The sequence below is a fragment of the Equus quagga genome, chromosome 2, assembly GCF_021613505.1.
Source record: "Equus quagga isolate Etosha38 chromosome 2, UCLA_HA_Equagga_1.0, whole genome shotgun sequence".
NCBI classification, from domain to species: Eukaryota; Metazoa; Chordata; class Mammalia; order Perissodactyla; family Equidae; genus Equus; species Equus quagga.
This window is the reverse complement of record NC_060268.1, coordinates 179,622,739-179,636,264: the sequence shown is the minus strand read 5'-3', so window position 1 is coordinate 179,636,264 and position 13,526 is coordinate 179,622,739.

The following is a 13,526-nucleotide window of genomic DNA, read 5'->3' as shown; positions in this document are numbered from 1 at the left end:
CCACCATATTTGCAAGTTACAGTGAGTTTATCGGGAAGTAACCCCATCACAAGTGGGGGATCTGCAGCAGGACTGAGATGGCCATTGTGTTAGTTTGCTGGAGCTGCCATAACAAAGTACCACAGACTGGGCAAACAACGGAAATCTATTTTCTCGCCGTTCTGGAGGCTGGACGTGACATCAAGGTGTGAGCAGGGCTGGTTCCTCCTGAGGCCTCGCTCCCTGCCTCGTCGACAGCCAGCTTCTCCCTGTGTCCTCACCTGGTCGTTGCTCTGTGTGTGTCTGCGTCCTAATCTCCTCTTATGAGGACCCCAGTCATACTGGGTTAGGACCCATGCCAACGACCTCATTTTAACTTAAATTCCCTCTTTAAAGATCTTTTCTCCAAACATTCTGAGGTACTGGGAGTTAGAAGTTCAGCATATGAATTCAGGTAGACACAATTCAGGCCAGAACAGTCATTTTTCACATTTTGTTCCATGTAATTCTCAAAATAAACCCCAAAGGTCAGTATTATTATTGCTTTCTTGTGAAGGTTATTACCACAGTGATAAGAGATGAAGAAGGAATGTAAACCCGGTCCACATCTCTCCAAGGCCCAGTTTCTCAGCCTCCAAAGCTGCTGCTGATTCGTGAAGACGCGTTTCCACGCCAAAAGAAGATTTATGGATATTATGCAGAATATGAGGAAAAAAACTGAATGTTTATCATCTTTTTCTTCTTTCTTTCTTTTTTTTAGTGAGGAAGATTGCCACTGAGCTAACATCGATTGCCAATCTTCCTCTTTTTGCTTGAGGAAGATTATGCCTGAGCTAACATCTGTGCCAGTCTTCCTCTATTTTGTATGTAGGACACCGCCACAGCATGGCTGGATGAGCGGTATGTAGGTTGGCACCTGAGATCTGAACCTTGAACCCCCGGGCTGCCAAAGTGGAGCGCGTGAACTTAACCACTATGACACCCAGCCACCCCCGGAAAAAACTGAATGCTCATCATTTTTATATTTTAGAAATAAACTTGGTCATTATTTCTAATTGAAATTAGTATCCAATTACAAGCAGACATTGCTAATGAAAAAAGAATATTTCCAAAATTTTAACTATATGTCTATTTATTTTTGTGTGTATGAAGAAGGTTAGCTCTCAGCTAATATCTGTACCAATCCTCCTCTATTTTTTCTATGTGGGTTGTAGGTCTGTGCCAGGAATCCAAACCCACTACCTGGGCCACTGACGGGAAGCGTATCAAACTTAACCACTACACCACAGGCCAGCCCCAATGATGTGGTTATTCTAAACATCAAGTACCAAGTGAGATGTTCTGAGTCTCTACGTGCCCATGTCATGCAAATAAAATGCAGGCTTCCCTGCTCTAGTCATGTCCTTGAGCCTGTTCCAAGGCAGGTGTACTCCCTGACAACCCCAATGCTGATGCCAGAGGCTCTGGGTCCTCCTCATCATGTCCTTACTCGCCGGTAGCATGATTATCTTAGCTCCTATTTCGAGTTGTTCCAGAGTATCTTTAACCACTTCATCCACCCGCTTTGTACGTGCCTTAGTGGAGCATCATCCTAACCACAAAAGGGCCTCCTGCCCTTAGAAACACATGAAGACGGAGGCCCTTTACGCACAGAAGCTGCAGAGAGGGTGTCTGGAGCAGAGGAATCCATGAAAGACCCTCATGTCATCTGCTCTGCTGCAGACTGCTTGTGGGACGTGGACCAAGCCACTCCACTCTCTGAGCTTCAGATTCTCATCTGTGAAATGGGGACGATCCTTCTCCCGTGAGACTGCCGTGAAGGTTAATGAGCTAGTGCATGAAAAAGAGGACTGTCATGCCTGGCTCACAACTGATGGGAGATTTTGCTGCGATTTTCAACATTATTAGCATCATTATTTGTATTAATTATAATGGGAAGTAAAGCTTCAGTCTTTGATAAGTGGCAAGAGGCAAGTGTGGCCTCAGTTGGGAGGTGAGAGGCAAGCAGGGCTGGTGTGTGCAACCAGGCCCTGTTCAGGCTGGCTGCAGAGGCCTTCCCCTGTCGGGGGAGGCTCGGCCCTAAGGCGGCCATTTGGCCGTGGCACCTGAGTCCTGACCCACCATTCCCAGGACAGGCAGGGACTCACAGCTGGTCTTGTCAAGCATTCCCGCTGAGAGCTCCTTCTCCGCTGCTTTCTAGCCAAGTAAGCGGCCAATAATTGAGGTATCTGCAAAAAAAAAAGGCAAATTAGCCTTAAGACAAAATTAATACCGTGGGGCCCAGGGATGCCTAGAGCCATGGAAGAAACCATAGAACTTAGGTGTCAGGAGTAAGGATGCCAGAGTCAGACAAAGCCACAGGGTCATATCTCCACTCAGAAACATCCAAGCTGTGTGATCACAGAAGCATTATTGACCTCTCTGTGCTCTGGTTTCCTCATTTGTAAAATGGGAATCAGGGCCAGATAAGAGAGGCACCAGGGGTGCAAAATTTAAGGAGGTACTCATCAGGGTCATGCAAGTAGAGGATCGGCCCCTGAGAGCCAGGACTTCCTTAAATTTTGCATCCCAGATCCTGGCCTCACCCTGGTCCTAGGTGTGACAGGAAAAACTACAGTATCTAGGGCAGAGGAGAAACAGAGTCTGACACAGGGCAGCCCCTCAATAAAAATTATAGTTACATTAACTAACTCACCACTCAGTAAGCTCATGAAGGAAGATGCTAACTTCCCACGCATCTCTGTCAGTGCAGTCTTTCTCCAGTCTGCCTGACCAACATTTGCAGCAGCACGGAAGTAGAACTTAACCAAACGGGGTTCGTTCCTGTCCATACCCCAGGGTTACATTGTCGTGGTGGTTATTGCAGTCTGATTACTGAGAATTTCCTCTAGATGGCATACTGTCCTATCACTCTAAGTAACACGCGACCAGCTACCGTATGCTTCACACCATATCAGTGAGTCTCTTGGGTATTTTCTCCCTGCAGGCTGTGTGCCTGTTGCCAACATGAATTGTCTTATTCATCTTTTTAACACACTGCCTGACATATAGTAGACACTTAATAAATGCCTAAAACACAGCGTGGCTAATTGGGCATATGCCTCAAGCTTCCAAAGCAATATGTTTATAATAAAAGGTTAAAGTTTCCAAATAATAAATTATTATTATTATAGCAGTAGTAAATTAATCAGAAAAATTAGCTCCACGTTGTAATATTGATCCAAAGGTTTCATGAGACGATTAAAGGACATTTCTCCCATGATATTTTGGAAGAGACTTGCACTTAACTTCACTCACAGCTTTTCAGTTGACAATGGCTTATATCCCCATCAATCCTATTCCACAGCACTTGGTTTGGGTTTCGTTTTGAGGAGAAGCCTTGATGAATCCGAGCAGACAGGACCCTCAGCGCCTCCGGGCCCCCTCCTTGGGCACTCTGCAGCCTGCCTGGGGATACGGCGCGGCCGGCGGGTTGGCACAGGCTGCCAGGTCTCCATCCCCTTGGGTCTGCACATCTCTGAAAAGTGCAATGACCTGAGGCACAAACGCCAGATGGAAACCTGGAACTGTCCTCCTTCTAATGTCACATACCCGCGGCCCTGTCTGGTACGTTAGCATCAGTCCCCACGCCGCAGGGCGCAGCTCGGGTCCGCCCCGGTGCTGACCTCAGCACGCTGGCACACCTAGGGAGCGGGCATTTTTACCCGAAGAGCGCGGTGACTCGGCTTGGTCACCAGATGGCGCTGCGGCCCCAGCCATCGCGCTCGGGGTCCGCGTGGGGTCCGCGGGCGGGACCGACGGGGGCGGGGCGGAGCCGAGGACGCTGGCACCTGGGGCCGCTGTGGCTCAGAGCGGTGGGTTCCGGCAGATGGTGGAGTCCGGGCCTGATAAAGGTGGCCTGATCTTTTGCTTTCAAGAGAAGCCAAAAAGCTGGGTTTTTGTTTGGAATGCTAGCAGTTAATATACTTTAAATTTTTAAATAGAAACCCCTTTTCTAAGGAGTAGATAGGGGCGTGGCTTGGCACGTGGTCCATTTGGCTGCGCGGGAGGCTGGCTGGGGACACAACAGGACTGAGGCTGCCAAGGTGCAGGGAGGCACATCCGGGCTGTTGCCCAGAGCCTGAATTTAAGTCGAGAGGACCCAGGAATTACCCGGTCAGGAGGGGGGCGCGTTTCCATTGCCCCCTCTAGACTTAATACACGCGGATCTCTCTGCATCTCCATGTGACATCTCTGCCTCGCCTGCTCCACTCCCGCCAAAGAGCCCCATTCCCACCCGTGAGATGCTTCATGGTGTTCTTAATGTTAGAAACATTTAATTTTAAAAACTTTTTCTCATGGAAAAGTTAAGCATATACAGAGTAGAAAGAGTAACATAAAGAACCCCCGTGTACCCATCACCCAGCATCAAAACTTGATATTCATGGCCACCTGGTGTCATCTGCTGCCCCAGGACACTTCCACTGCGCCTCTCACCCCCACTGGGTTGTTTTAAAGCAAATCCCAGATATGGTATCTCTTCCTCCATAAATATTTCAGTATGTATCTGTAACAGATGAGGCTCTTTTTAACATAACATTATCATTGTCACTCTAATAATACTATTATCACACCAGAAATATTTTCTTAATATTATCAAATATTCAGTCAGTGCACCAGTATCTCACCTGCCTCATAGAAGCATTGTTAACAGTTGTTTTTTCCAAATTAGGTCCAAAAAAGGCCCATAAATTGCATTTGATTGATTTTAAATGCTTTGTTAACTGAGGTAAACATTTACACGTAGTGAAATGCACAGTTAATGTATAGCTCTAAGAGTCTGATGTGTATGTAGCTTTACAAGGACCTGCCTGTGAGTTTTGCCCCATGGCGGTACTGTTTATGTTCCCACCAGCATGGTTTGAGGGTTCCACTTGCTCCACATCCTCCCCAACATTTGCCGCTCTCTGTCTTTAATTTTAGCCCTTCCTGTGGGTGTGTGAAGCTATCTGGTTACGGTTTTAAATTCGGTTTCCCTTGTGTGTTGGGAATGAGTTCTAGTTCTCTCAGTTTTTACCTGAAAATATCTTTATCTCACCCTTATTTTGATAGGATATTTTCTTTGGCTACAGAAATCGAAGGTGGACAGGTTTTCCTTCCAGTGGCTGTTTCCTGCCTGGCATTGCAGCATCTCGCCCTGGACTTGTGAAATCCAGCCCTTGGCTAAGGACCCGCCGCAGCCTTCAGGCCCATCTCTGCCTGCCCTCCCTTCTCCATGCAGCTCCTCCTGCTTACGGTATCATGCCCCACAGATCCATCTTTCTCAGCAGCCCCAAACTCCGATCTCTGCTCTCTCTGAAGAGTGAGGTCTTTCTGCTTGGTCTCTCCTCCCTGCACCCCCACCGAAATCGGGGGTTGAGGGCATGGGCACGTGGAGCTTGCATAATGTGCTTCCTTCTCCCAAGGATGCCAGCCTGTGCTGGCTGTAGCTCAATGCCTGCGAAGAGCTGCCTGGCACCTTGTGTCTGCTTTACAATAGTTTGCAGTGGGAGGGTAAGTCTGACACTAGTTACTGCATCATGGCTGACGTCTAAGGCCTTCTGATCTGTTCTTCAACATGTAGCTTCCTTCGCCATCTCTTTTGTTTGCTTACAACGTATTAGAAACCATGCTCATTGTGCTGCAGAGTTGCCCACATCTGGATTTTGCTGACCACATTCCACTAGTGCTGTTTAAGTGGCTCCCCCGTCCCTCGTGTTTCCTATAAACTGGTAGTCCCGTCTAGAAGCTGAATCCCAATCTGGTTGATCTTTTTCCAGACCACTGGGAGGTCCAGGTGCATCTCCCTCAGGCTGCGTGTCATGCTCAGCCTCTTTTTGTGATGTGAACAGCCTTTGATGGTCATTGCCAGGGTTAATTTTTTATTAAAGATTTGCATAGTTATGATATTCTATTACAATTTCCCTTCTCTGTTCATTCACTGAATATATCTGTAAAGAGAAACTTTCCATATTCAGTGGTGTGGTTGCACTGAGGCGAGATTCACACTAGAAAGCCAGACACAGCCTTGATCTTCTCTCCGTCTTTGCCAGGATGGGCTTGTTTCCTGGCATCATGTGAAGAGGTCTAATGAATTTCTTCCCTTTCCTTTTTTAAAGGATCATTGTGAACTTGAGGAATTTAAATGTGTTTCAACTCTCTGTAGCTATTTTTTACTGGAGATCAAAGTTTCCCCACTTTGCACAGAGGGGGTTCTTCCCGGTGGCTCCTGGCCCTTTAGTTGTGGATCCCAGTAGATCTGAAACAGCGTCCCTGCTTTCCAGTGGGACAAAATGTCCCAGGACCATCCTGCACTGTCCTGTCGGTGATATGGAACCTGCTATTTCTATAGAGAAGCTGGGTTTCTTTTCGTGGGAAATGGAATTGAGAGACCACGATGTAGGAGGTAAGGACACTCAACACTTTTGGGTAATTTCAAGGTCTTTTTGGTGACTATATCAGGAAATTTGTCTTTTCTTTTAAATTTGATAAGAGGTTATACACCATGAGTTCATACTGTTGTTTCTAATTTGGAGTTTACTTAACGTAACAAGGAGTCAGACACTATTTTTGGATGTTTCACAGCTGACGGTTTTGACCCCCTCCCCTTGCTGCCCCCTCCGCCCCCCATCGGGGTGAGCTGATAAGAAAGCCCAGTGCTCCCTCCTTCACACCAGTGAGCACCTGCCACCACTGACTCTCACGCTGTCACCCCACCTCCTGACCACAGCAGAACCCCAGGCTGTCTCCTTTCCCGGCTCTCTCAAGCCATTTCAGACTTGGGTGAAAGGCTCCCAGAGACCTCAGTTACATGAGTCATGAACCTTCTCATACCCCCTGAGGGGTGGGGGTGGCCTCATCAGTCTCCACCTGCAAACCAAATTTCGAGTGAGGGTCATTTGCGCCTTTGCAGGTGTAGGGGAGGAGGACATTTCCTCTCCCCAAATGGGGGTTCGTCTAGCTGGAGAACGAATTAAATTCACATGAGACAGAATAGCAAGAGAAAATTAAACAAAGCTTTATGAGGAACCATGGCCCAGGGCCTTTCTTCCCGAAGGAAGAAAGGGCACCGAAGAAGTGGGGTGCACAGAGTGGTTATATAGCCCCAAACAGGGTGTTTCACATGTGATTGAAATGTCCCTCCCACAATAGTCACAAGATTGCCCTGTTGGCACAGTGCTTGATGGACACAGCAGGTAATGGTCTGCTATCTCGGTGGGCGTAGCAGGAGGCAAGTCTATGTGTGGAGCTGGGCGGTCACAGGTGAGCTCAGCAATCAGTTCCTAGCCTAAGGAAAGATGCTTAATCCTTAAGGAATGCCAACGTTGGGAGGGGGAGGGAAGTCAGTTACAGGAGGTTACCAGACTAGCACAATAAAATGCAGATTTTAAGTCATTGCCTTTGGTATTGATTAAGAGTTTTTAGAGAGAAGGTCATCTCCTTTCTTCTTCCTGGTACAGAGAGGGAGGCAGCTTTTACAGATAGAGATTTACCTTACAAATGTAAATGTGTCCTAAGGAAGGGCAAGTTCCATTCCTCAGAGCCTCCTTCCCTGTCCCAGTTTATCAAAAGCAATCAGCCTCAAATAATCCTGATGCCAAAGTGACATATCTTGGGGTGGCCAATTCCAGGTCCCCACACAGGGAAGCCATAGAACATGTCACTCTTTCAATTCATACTTACATCCTTTTTTCTTAGGCTGAAACTTTCTTCCTACTGATGTTCACATAATTACTTATTTGCTTCATCCTCTTATAATATGTAAGTTCAGAATAATGGTATCAATATTACTACCAATGCAATTATTGAAAACTGCTTGATGTTACTTTCAGTTCATTTCATCCTTAGGGAATGAATATTTAGGGATGTACATTAAATTATTGTATTTTAAGTGACTTTAACTTATTATCCTCTGTGTGGCTATGTTGCTGCCTGATATACAGTTAGTTTCACTTTAATTTCTACTTTTAGGGTTTTCTCTTTTTAAAATTTAATTGGTTTTATCCTTATGTAAATATTAATATGGTTCACGAGTCAAATCTATTAAAGAAGGTAGCTTCAGAGAAATCTAGCTTCTCTCCCTGTCCTGCCTCCTTAAGCTTTACAGTGGGTGGCTTATCTTTCTGTTGTTTCTTTTTAATAAAAGCAAATATGATGTATATTCATAAGCCTATTTCTTAGATAAACATAGCATGCTACATACAATTTTTTCCACTTTACCTTTTGCATGTGATAATATTTGGAGGTATCACTCCCTAGCAGTACACAGAAATATTAAGACTTTTGTCTTAATAGGTTAATTAAGGCCACTTAAAGCTATTGAATCAATTGATATGTTGTATTTTTAAAGATATGTAGCTATCGCTACGTGTCTTTCACCATGCTGTCTGTGCTGTCTCTCCTTTCTGTACATTTTGATATTTAAGAGTATTTGTAGTCATGGTCTAGTGGTTACACTTATGGTTATATCTTTATATAATACCTTAGTCCCTGCTTTGTCAGTCCATTGGTTCCTTAAAATGAATATTCTTGAAAATTAGCCGAAACTTCTGTCACAATATTTGATTTGAAGTAACTTTCTTTTACTCCCGGTTCAAACCTGAAAGGCGATCAGAGAGCTTCGTTTCTGTCCATAAAGGGCCTCCCTCCACTCCCCCTGCCCGCATTGCTGTGGGTTGTGTTATGTCCACACTCTCAGAGCACATCCCCTCTACTCAAGGTACTCTTTTTCTTAACACCACCATTTAGTCTTAGTTGTGCATTTATATTCATATTTAATATTCAACACTGAAACTTACTAGGCACGTCTCAGGCTTTGGTTATTTGAAACCTGACCTCCGCTAGTTTCCCAAGTAAGGAGGAAGAACCACCGTCATGGGGTTCTCCCAGGCTCAGGCAGTTTCCCTCCAGCCTTTATTCTTGAAGGTGTCCTTGGGGTCCTATCTTCCTGGTACGCTTTCATTGCTCTCTAGGAAGTTATTCTCTTCATTGTTGTCTCTTATTATGATAAACGTGCAGGACATTCCATTGCAATTTGTTTCTCTATTACCAAGGTGAGGGGGCTTTTCCTACAGTATTAGGATGGGGGCTTAGGACAGATGGGTTTTTTAGTTTCAGAGTTCTATTCTATTCTTACCAACAAGTGTTCAAGATCAGCCTGTACTTTCTTCAGTTTGCCCCATGCCGTGATTTACACATGGACCCTGTCTTACTTTTGCCCCCGGTGTCCCCGTCCTGCTCAATTTGGATTCTGTCCCCCAAGGGGAACTGTCACACCTGGAAACTTGACTGCTTGTCAGTGAGCTGTGTTTGTAGAGGAAATTTCCAGACCTTGCAAGTTACTAAGTTTTCGGTACCTCACAGAACAAACTTCCTTGACAGGTGGACGTGGTGAAGGATAGTTTGTTGTTTTTTTTCAACTGGCAAAAGAGAAGAGAATCTCAAGGAAAATTACTTTTCCCTACCAAGAAATTTCCAAGGTTTCAAAGGCAAAATTTTAGTTAGGACTCTAATGAGAGCTTTACCAAAGGTAGTAACATGCTTAGAATTGTGTAATCGTCTAATAACTACATATAAATAGTCACTGATCATCTCTAAAGATTTTGTTAAAGTGAAAAACAGTTACTATAGGTTAAAAACTTCTCTGAACTAATTATTAGAGCACTGATCCTTATTGTTGAAATTCTGATCTCGGGCAATTCAGATATCCCAACCTAAACTCATAGATCTTTGTTGTTATTTTGTAAGAACCAGATACTAAAAAACGGTTTGTGAAATCTCCTTTCCAGATGAGTTTCGAATGAGCCACCCCTTACATTAAGGCAGGAGGATCTACAAGATGCTCTCCATGGCCACCCTTGGGCCCTGGGAGTCTGAGAAGTATGAAGACCACAGAATTGAAAGTGTCGGATTGTTAGTCACTCACACATTTGACAATGCAAAGAATGATCTTTTGTATCAGATATCAATTACCTATTGAGTTCAACTGCTCACACAGTATTTACACCTGGAGGTAACAACATTCTCCATTGCATAGCTTCCTTCTCTACCAGTTGCCTGTGGAGCAGCGACTTCATTCAGGATCTTCAGAGTATCCGTATAAGCTGGCAGAGCCCAGTGCTGTCACTTGCCTGTGGATATTGCCAGTGTCCCCCACTTGAAGCAAAGCCATTCCTGCAGAGATTGAGGTGCACCCAACATCCTTTCTAATCTTATTTTACCTTTATTTTCCTGTTTTACACTCAAGTGACCCTTCTCTAGGAGTTTCACTGTGGGCTTTTGGGTTGTCTTTGAAGAAGGCTTTTTTGGGGTCCCTACCCCCACTATGTCAGCCACACATAGAATTTTCTTGGAAAGCTGGTGAGCTTTATTCTTTACACACATTTATCCAAGGAATCCAACAAGTGGCTTTAAACATTCTTTGGCTTTATGACTGGGTTTTAAAATTGTACTAACTCTACAGAACAAGGATTTATATATTGTTAAATAAATTGATACAGAAAACTGTAAGAAATTAACAGATAACTAGACAAATGGCACAAAGAGACTATTGTCAAAAAGATGAAAAGTTTGAACGGGTCAGGAAAAGAGTTCAACCTTACTAGTAATTTCAAAATTCAAAATGAAACAATATTCCATCTTTGGCTTATCAAATTAGCAGAGAATTTAAAAGGTGAATGCAAAAAGCTGGTACTGAAAAGGGCATTGGGTATTGAACTGGGCAGGCAAATTGTTACAATCCTTTTGAAAAGCAAGCAATTACATGATATAAAGCAAATATTATTGAACCCAGCAACTAGATTTTGGGAGCTATAAACTAGGAACATAATCTATTATACTAAAAGAAAAGTTTTACCCAAAATGTTCATCTCAGCATTATTAGTAATAATAAAATGTTAGGAAAACACTTAAATGTTCAAACACAGGGAAATACGGTTATCAAAGTGATATTCACCAAAAGTGAACGAGAAAATGCTTATTTTTTAATGCTAAATGAAAGCATAAGAAATAAAACGTGTGTGTATACACAGGTATGTACTGCTTCTCATGTAAAATAAAGATTATACAGACAAAAATATGATGATTGCTGTGCATCTTTAGGCGACTTTTTCCTCCTTCTACATTTGTATATTTTCCAAATATCCTATAATGAAAATATACAGCATTAGCTTCTGAAATTAAAAAATGTTTTTCAAAATTTCTTTCTTGTTTTTCAATGCCATGTTTGGTTCCAATTTCTTTTTCTAAACTCAGAGAGTGGAGATCAGCGTCCTGGTTCCCCTTTCCTCCAGGCTGTTCTGTCCAGCGTGACCTGCAGGGTTGATGCAGAAACCCCGAGTCACTGCAGGGCCTTCACTGGTCGGACACATCCAGCGTGATTCCGCTGCAGCTGGGGCCTCATGCTACCTGTTCTAGGGCCGATTCATCCAGTCTGCAGAGCTCGTCTCCTCTCCTTGCCCAGAGAAGTGTTCCAGGGGGAGGGAGGGACAGAAGCAACAGCCCTGAGGCGAGAAGGAACTGGGTGTCTTTGAGGAAGGAAGAAGCTCAGACAGTTGGAGCACAGAGAGAGGACTGAGACCAAGGAGGCCAAGGAGGCAGGAGGCTCAAGGTCATATATGGCCTCATAGGTCCTGGCGGGAGTTTGGATTCTATCCCGAAAGTAATTAGCAGCCCCTGAAAGGTATGAGCCAGGAAGTCACATGATCCGGGGGCAATCTGAGGCAGCTCAGTCTGTCTGTGGTGATCGCCCTACAGAGAGGCCTGAGTTGAGGTCACAGAGGTCAGTAGGGTTATATCGCATCATCTTAAAAGTTGGGATTCAGGGAATGGGGAAGTACTGACAGAATTTGGGGAGGAAGACGGACAGGGAGGGGCATGCCCACAAACCACCTGGTTGCCCCACCTGTGGAACGCTGGCGGAAGAGGAAAGGGAATAGTGGAGAAGGAGTCCAGCATCTGACCTGGGTGAGAGGCCATGGGATCCTGCTCCTGGAGCCCGGAACACAAATTGGAGCGACCCAGGCTTGGGGTTCTGGAAAGCAAGCCCACCTTTGGTGCTGGTGGTTGAAGCCAGGCAGGTATCCTGGGGCCAGGTCGGTGCCTGGGCATCGGGGCTGGACCTGACATCTACCGGGCATCCAGGGGTCTCCAGGGCCTCAGCAATGCTGCTGACCTCCAGGAGGGAGAGCTCGCAGGATCCATTTCAGAAGGACCCCAGCCCCACTCCTGGGCCGCGTTTGCCATCCCCCACCCCCATTTTCAGGCAGTCTCCCCTGATTGGAAAGCTGGGGGGAGGGAAGTGAAGTTGGGAGTCTAGGGGCCTGGCTGATTGGCACCGTGACCCCTACCTGCAACCATCCAAGGGTCCCAGGGCCCGAACGCCTGGCTGGAACCCGAGCATCCTGAGGACTTGGAGCACCTGTCCCGTGCGGGTCCGGGGGTGCCGGGGTCCCTGACTGACCGCATGAGCAGGGGGTGCAATCTGCACAGGAGGGACCCCTGGATGTCCTGCCCGGCGCCTCTCTGACCACCCCTTCTTCCTCACCACCGTTCAGACCCGGTGTCAGGGATTACAGAGTATAATATTTACTGGAACACAGATGAACAGACAACATAAACATTTCAAATGTGATAAATATTTATTAGACACATACGCAATTGATTGGAATACAGCCACGAATCAGATGAATGGGCAAGGGGCTTAACGGATTGTTGAATTGTCCCTGGGGGGGGGGGGGGGGCGGTGCCTGGGGCAATTCCCCGTAGTAAATTTCAGGAGGGTGAGATTGCCAGGGGAGGAGGAAGGGCCGGGAGAAGGAGGCAGGGGCAGGGAACTGTGAGGATCTGGGAACTGGTTCTCTGAAAACCCCCGGGGTCCACATACTGGGGAAAGCCTTTTCTTGCCCGTCCCGGGTCGTTGGTGCTCTAACTACAGGGTCGCTACTCCACGCCCTATTCAAGACTCTGACAGCGCTGGGGAGGAGCCTCAGGTCCAGATGCCAGCCCTGCTGATCGTGCATGGATTCCCCTCCCAGGAGGGAGATCTGTGTTTTAATGACGTCGCAGGCTGTGGGCCAAGCTTCAAATGCAAAAGAAACGGGCGCTGCTAAAGTATATCATTAACGATTTGAAGAGGGTTGTCCCACAGATCTAAGATCCACCGCTTTGCCAGTCCCCTGTCTTCCCTTTAACTTCCTGCTCTCTCTTGAGAACTGAACGTATGTGCGGCACAGTGTTTGTAAGATTCTGTGACAGGAAGTCTAGCACCTCCTGGCTCTAAGTAGGGGGCCCGGACCAGGGTCACGGAACAGTCTCCGATAACAAGCGGTAATGAGAGTGGCAAAAGCAGCATTTTATCCGGTTGTTCAGAGATGAGCTTTCTTGGATAGTGTAAAGGGGAAGGAAATGGAAACTAATCCCCTAAAGAAGGTTAATAGTATCCACGCATTTAAATTACATCAGTCTCGTTACGGAGGATTAAGAGTTGGAGATTCTGCACATTCACGCTGTGAAATTCCAGGAGCGTTTCC